Below are 6,604 nucleotides of genomic sequence, written 5' to 3' on the forward strand. Positions count from 1 at the left end.
TGCAAGAAGTCCAGTTGGTTAAAATCTATCCACTGATGGAGTCCTGAGTACGAAGCTGCTCGGGGCAACTGCAGCCCCAAAGCCACCACAGCAATCACAGTCCCAAGCCATCACAGTATAACTGCCCATATGAGATCCTATATGAGATATGAGAACTAGTCGGGGCCTCATGTGGACCCCTCTACTGGTCGGAGAGGACAGTGACATGAACAGTCCTTGCAAATTTCTTTCACCTAACAGCAGACTGCAGAAGCCAGATTATGCTGTTTTTGGGGTCAGCTGTGTTTGTGACATTATTGACGGTTCTACTAAACATTTACTTCCATTCTTGTGCACATTTACAGCTCTGTTCCTTTACACATTTAAGTCTCTGATACTGCACATTTATCCCAAGACTATTTCACATGTACTACTGCTCCATCAACCATTAGTCTAATTCAGTTTCACACACCACTACACTTCACAGACATCACACCTTAGTCAGCAACTGCATTTGAAAAGAACTGCTGCTTGAATGACATCCTTCAAACAAAACCTCACTGTTCTGCCTTTTCTTCCCCAGAACCATGGCCAATTTCTTAGTAGCAGATGACAGAAAACCTGAAGGAGGGAAGGTGTCAAAGCTACCTTTGGGTAAGCCTATGGCCACTGGATGGCAGACAAAGCCCCACCCACCCTGAGGCTGGGTGCCCTGGGGCCTTTGGTTACGATCATGAATCGCAAAACAAGGAACGCTTGACAGATTTGCGTGTCATCCTTTCACAGGGGCCATGCTAATCTTCTCTGTACCGATCCAATTTTAGTATATGTGCTGCCATAGCAAGCACACCTCCAATGCGCCACAGCACACCTATATAGGAGCCGGGCCAGACGCAGGCACCTGAAGGAGGGAAGGTGTCAAAGCTACCTTTGGCCAAACCTATGGCCACTGGATGGCAGACAAAGCCCCACCCACCCTGAGGCTGGTCTCTAACAAAGCCCATGAGCCTTTCCCGAGGCCTCAAGGTCTTGGCCACCAAGTTTAGCCTTTGGTACTAGTACCAGTCAGGGCCTTGTGTGGAGCGCTCTACTGGTCAGACATGACAGTGACATGAACAGTCCTTGCACCTAGTTCTTTACATGATAGCTGACTGTAGAAGCCTGAACATGCTAGTTTTGGGGCCAGACATGCCCTGGGGCCTTTGGTTACGATCATGAAATGCAAAATGAGGAACGCTTCACGGATTTGCAGCAGTGGCTGGAGGAGCTGAAGAAAGGAGATGCTGTGTGATGCACAGTTTTATATTCGTTCATTTACTTATATATTTAATTGAGTATATTTAGTTCATGTACTTCAGTCATTGAATTTTTTTCATTAATATCAATGTTAATAATTATTTGATTACGAGATTACGTCTTTAAAACCTCTGTTTAAATAACTATGTTTCTTTAAAGAAAGGAAGAAATAAACAAATTCTTTTATCAGTATGCCCCTGAAAGCCACTCAGTATGCAAGGGGCTCTTGCCTGTTTTTATCTGTGGTCAAGTGATAAAAACACCCATTTATCTGTGCTAAACTACCTCCAAGAGTCCCAGGCAGGCCAAACAGAAGACTGTGCCAATGGAACCACACTAAACTTCTCCATATCATTTCAATTTTAGAATATGTGTTGTTGAAGCAAGCATGTACTCTCTGTGCCTCACTACACCCATACACCAGCAGGGGCCTCGAGGAGGCACCTGAATGGGAGAAGGGGTCAAAGTGGCCTTTGGACAAATCTGTGGCCACTGAAAGGCAGGCAAAGCCACACCCACCCTAACAAAAACCCTGGGACTTTGTGAGGCCTCAAAGCCTTGGAAGCCAAGTCCACCATTTGAACTAGTCGGGGCCTCATGTGGACCCCTCTACTGGTCGGAGAGGACAGTGACATGAACAGTCCTTGCAACTTTCTTTCACCTAACAGCAGACTGCAGAAGCCAGATTATGCTGTTTTTGGGGTCAGCTGTGTTTGTGACATTATTGACGGTTCTACTAAACAATTACTTCCATTCTTGTGCACATTTACAGCTCTGTTCCTTTACACATTTAATTCTCTGATACTGCACATTTATCTCAAGACTATTTCACATGTACTACTGCTCCATCAACCATTAGTCTAATTCAGTTTCACACACCACTACACTTCACAGACATCACACCTTAGTCAGCAACTGCATTTGAAAAGAACTGCTGCTTGAATGACATCCTTCAAACAAAACCTCACTGTTCTGCCTTTTCTTCCCCAGAACCATGGCCAATTTCTTAGTAGCAGATGACAGAAAACCTGAAGGAGGGAAGGTGTCAAAGCTAACTTTGGGTAAGCCTATGGCCACTGGATGGCAGACAAAGCCCCACCCACCCTGAGGCTGGTCTCTAACAAAGCCCATGTGCCTTTCCGAGGCCTCAAGGTCTTGGCCACCAAGTTTAGCCTTTGGTACTAGTACCAGTCAGGGCCTTGTGTGGAGCGCTCTACTGGTCAGACATGACAGTGACATGAACAGTCCTTGCACCAAGTTTTTTACCTGATAGCTGACTGTAGAAGCCTAAACATGCCCTGGGGCCTTTGGTTACGATCATGAAATGCAAAACAAGGAACGCTTCACAGATTTGCGTGTCATCCTTTCGCAGGGGCCATGCTAATCTTCTCTGTATCGATCCAATTTTAGTATATGTGCTGCCAAAGCAAGCACACCTCCAATGCGCCACAGCACACCTATATAGGAGCCGGGCCAGACGCAGGCACCTGAAGGAGGGAAGGTGTCAACGCTACCTTTGGCCAAACCTATGGCCACTGGATGGCAGACAAAGCCCCACCCACCCTGAGGCTGGTCTCTAACAAAGCCCATGTGCCTTTTCGAGGCCTCAAGGTCTTGGCCACCAAGTTTAGCCTTTGGTACTAGTACCAGTCAAAGCCTTGTGTGGAGCGCTCTACTGGTCGACATGACAGTGACATGAACAGTCCTTGCACCTAGTTCTTTACCTGATAGCTGACTGTAGAAGCCTGAACATGCTAGTTTTGGGGCCAGACTTGCCCTGGGGCCTTTGGTTACGATCATGAAATGCAAAATGAGGAACGCTTCACGGATTTGCAGCAGTGGCTGGAGGAGCTGAAGAAAGGAGATGCTGTGTGATGCACAGTTTTATATTCGTTCATTTACTTATATATTTAATTGAGTATATTTAGTTCATGTACTTCAGTCATTGAATTTTTTTCATTAATATCAATGTTAATAATTATTTGATTACGAGATTACTTCTTTAAAACCTCTGTTTAAATAACTATGTTTCTTTAAAGAAAGGAAGAAATAAACAAATTCTTTTATCAGTATGCCCCTGAAAGCCACTCAGTATGCAAGGGGCTCTTGCCTGTTTTTATCTGTGGTCAAGTGATAAAAACACCCATTTATCTGTGCTAAACTACCTCCAAGAGTCCCAGGCAGGCCAAACAGAAGACTGTGCCAATGGAACCACACTAAACTTCTCCATATCATTTCAATTTTAGAATATGTGTTGTTGAAGCAAGCATGTACTCTCTGTGCCTCACTACACCCATACACCAGCGGGGGCCTCGAGGAGGCACCTGAATGGGAGAAGGGGTCAAAGTGGCCTTTGCACAAATCTGTGGCCACCAAAAGACAGGCAAAGCCACACCCACCCTGATGCTGTTCTCTAACAAAAGCCCTGGGACTTTGTGAGACCTCAAAGCCTTGGAAGCCAAGTCCACCATTTGAACTAGTCGGGGCCTCATGTGGACCCCTCTACTGGTCGGAGAGGACAGTGACATGAACAGTCCTTGCAACTTTCTTTCACCTAACAGCAGACTGCAGAAGCCAGATTATGCTGTTTTTGGGGTCAGCTGTGTTTGTGACATTATTGACGGTTCTACTAAACAATTACTTCCATTCTTGTGCACATTTACAGCTCTGTTCCTTTACACATTTAATTCTCTGATACTGCACATTTATCTCAAGACTATTTCACATGTACTACTGCTCCATCAACCATTTAGTCTAATTCAGTTTCACACACCACTACACTTCACAGACATCACACCTTAGTCAGCAACTGCATTTGAAAAGAACTGCTGCTTGAATGACATCCTTCAAACAAAACCTCACTGTTCTGCCTTTTCTTCCCCAGAACCATGGCCAATTTCTTAGTAGCAGATGACAGAAAACCTGAAGGAGGGAAGGTGTCAAAGCTACCTTTGGGTAAACCTATGGCCACTGGATGGCAGACAAAGCCCCACCCACCCTGAGGCTGGTCTCTAACAAAGCCCATGTGCCTTTCCGAGGCCTCAAGGTCTTGGCCACCAAGTTTAGCCTTTGGTACTAGTACCAGTCAGGGCCTTGTGTGGAGCGCTCTACTGGTCAGACATGACAGTGACATGAACAGTCCTTGCACCAAGTTTTTTACCTGATAGCTGACTGTAGAAGCCTGAACATGCTAGTTTTGGGGCCAGACATGCCCTGGGGCCTTTGGTTACGATCATGAAATGCAAAATGAGGAACGCTTCATGGATTTGCAGCAGTGGCTGGAGGAGCTGAAGAAAGGAGATGCTGTGTGATGCACAGTTTTATATTCGTTCATTTACTTATATATTTAATTGAGTATATTTAGTTCATGTACTTCAGTCATTGAATTTTTTTCATTAATATCAATGTTAATAATTATTTGATTACGAGATTACTTCTTTAAAACCTCTGTTTAAATAACTATGTTTCTTTAAAGAAAGGAAGAAATAAACAAATTCTTTTATCAGTCTTCCCCTGAAAGCCACTCAGTATGCAAGGGGCTCTTGCCTGTTTTTATCTGTGGTCAAGTGATAAAAACACCCATTTATCTGTGCTAAACTACCTCCAAGCGTCCCAGGCAGGCCAAACAGAAGACTGTGCCAATGGAACCACACTAAACTTCTCCATATCATTTCAATTTTAGAATATGTGGTGTTGAAGCAAGCATATACTCTCTGTGCCTCACTACACCCATACACCAGCGGGGGCCTCGAGGAGGCACCTGAATGGGAGAAGGGGTCAAAGTGGCCTTTGGACAAATCTGTGGCCACTGAAAGGCAGGCAAAGCCACACCCACCCTCACAAAAACCCTGGGACTTTGTGAGGCCTCAAAGCCTTGGAAGCCAAGTCCACCATTTGGTACTAGAACTAGTCGGGGCCTCATGTGGACCCCTCTACTGGTCGGAGAGGACAGTGACATGAACAGTCCTTGCAACTTTCTTTCACCTAACAGCACACTGCAGAAGCCAGATTATGCTGTTTTTGGGGTCAGCTGTGTTTGTGACATTATTGACGGTTCTACTAAACATTTACTTCCATTCTTGTGCACATTTACAGCTCTGTTCCTTTACACATTTATCCCAAGACTATTTCACATGTACTACTGCTCCATCAACCATTTAGTCTAATTCAGTTTCACACACCACTACACACAGACATCACACCTTAGTCAGCAACTGCATTTGAAAAGAACTGCTGCTTGAATGACATCCTTCAAACAAAACCTCACTGTTCTGCCTTTTCTTCCCCAGAACCATGGCCAATTTCTTAGTAGCAGATGACAGAAAACCTGAAGGAGGGAAGGTGTCAAAGCTACCTTTGGCCAAACCTATGGCCACTGGATGGCAGACAAAGCCCCACCCACCCTGAGGCTGGTCTCTAACAAAGCCCATGTGCCTTTCCGAGGCCTCAAGGTCTTGGCCACCAAGTTTAGCCTTTGGTACTAGTACCAGTCAGGGCCTTGTGTGGAGCGCTCTACTGGTCAGACATGACAGTGACATGAACAGTCCTTGCACCAAGTTTTTTACCTGATAGCTGACTGTAGAAGCCTGAACATGCTAGTTTTGGGGCCAGACATGCCCTGGGGCCTTTGGTTACGATCATGAAATGCAAAATGAGGAACGCTTCACGGATTTGCAGCAGTGGCTGGAGGAGCTGAAGAAAGGAGATGCTGTGTGATGCACAGTTTTATATTCGTTCATTTACTTATATATTTAATTGAGTATATTTAGTTCATGTACTTCAGTCATTGAATTTTTTTCATTAATATCAATGTTAATAATTATTTGATTACGAGATTACTTCTTTAAAACCTCTGTTTAAATAACTATGTTTCTTTAAATAAAGGAAGAAATAAACAAATTTTTTTATCAGTATGCCCCTGAAAGCCACTCAGTATGCAAGGGGTTCTTGCCTGTTTTTATCTGTGGTCAAGTGATAAAAACACCCATTTATCTGTGCTAAACTACCTCCAAGAGTCCCAGGCAGGCCAAACAGAACACTCTGCCAATGGAACCACACTAAACTTCTCCATATCATTTCAATTTTAGAATATGTGTTGTTGAAGCAAGCATATACTCTCTGTGCCTCACTACACCCATACACCAGCGGGGGCCTCGAGGAGGCACCTGAATGGGAGAAGGGGTCAAAGTGGCCTTTGCACAAATCTGTGGCCACCAAAAGACAGGCAAAGCCACACCCACCCTGATGCTGTTCTCTAACAAAAGCCCTGGGACTTTGTGAGGCCTCAAAGCCTTGGAAGCCAAGTCCACCATTTGGTATTAGAACTAGT

At 44.8% G+C, this 6,604-nt stretch overlaps 2 non-coding genes across 2 annotated transcripts; both read right to left on the reverse strand.

Moving 5' to 3' along the window:
- Positions 1–720: 720 nt before the first annotated feature.
- On the reverse strand, positions 721–827 carry LOC113535829 (U6 spliceosomal RNA). Its single transcript, XR_003403643.3, has one exon. It is a non-coding gene; the product is annotated as a U6 spliceosomal RNA (small nuclear RNA).
- A 1,775-nt stretch (positions 828–2,602) lies between these two features.
- On the reverse strand, positions 2,603–2,709 carry LOC117596196 (U6 spliceosomal RNA). The gene has a single exon (XR_004577365.2). It is a non-coding gene; the product is annotated as a U6 spliceosomal RNA (small nuclear RNA).
- Positions 2,710–6,604: the final 3,895 nt, after the last annotated feature.

Source organism: Pangasianodon hypophthalmus, chromosome 26 (assembly GCF_027358585.1).
Source record: "Pangasianodon hypophthalmus isolate fPanHyp1 chromosome 26, fPanHyp1.pri, whole genome shotgun sequence".
Classification (NCBI taxonomy): domain Eukaryota; kingdom Metazoa; phylum Chordata; class Actinopteri; order Siluriformes; family Pangasiidae; genus Pangasianodon; species Pangasianodon hypophthalmus.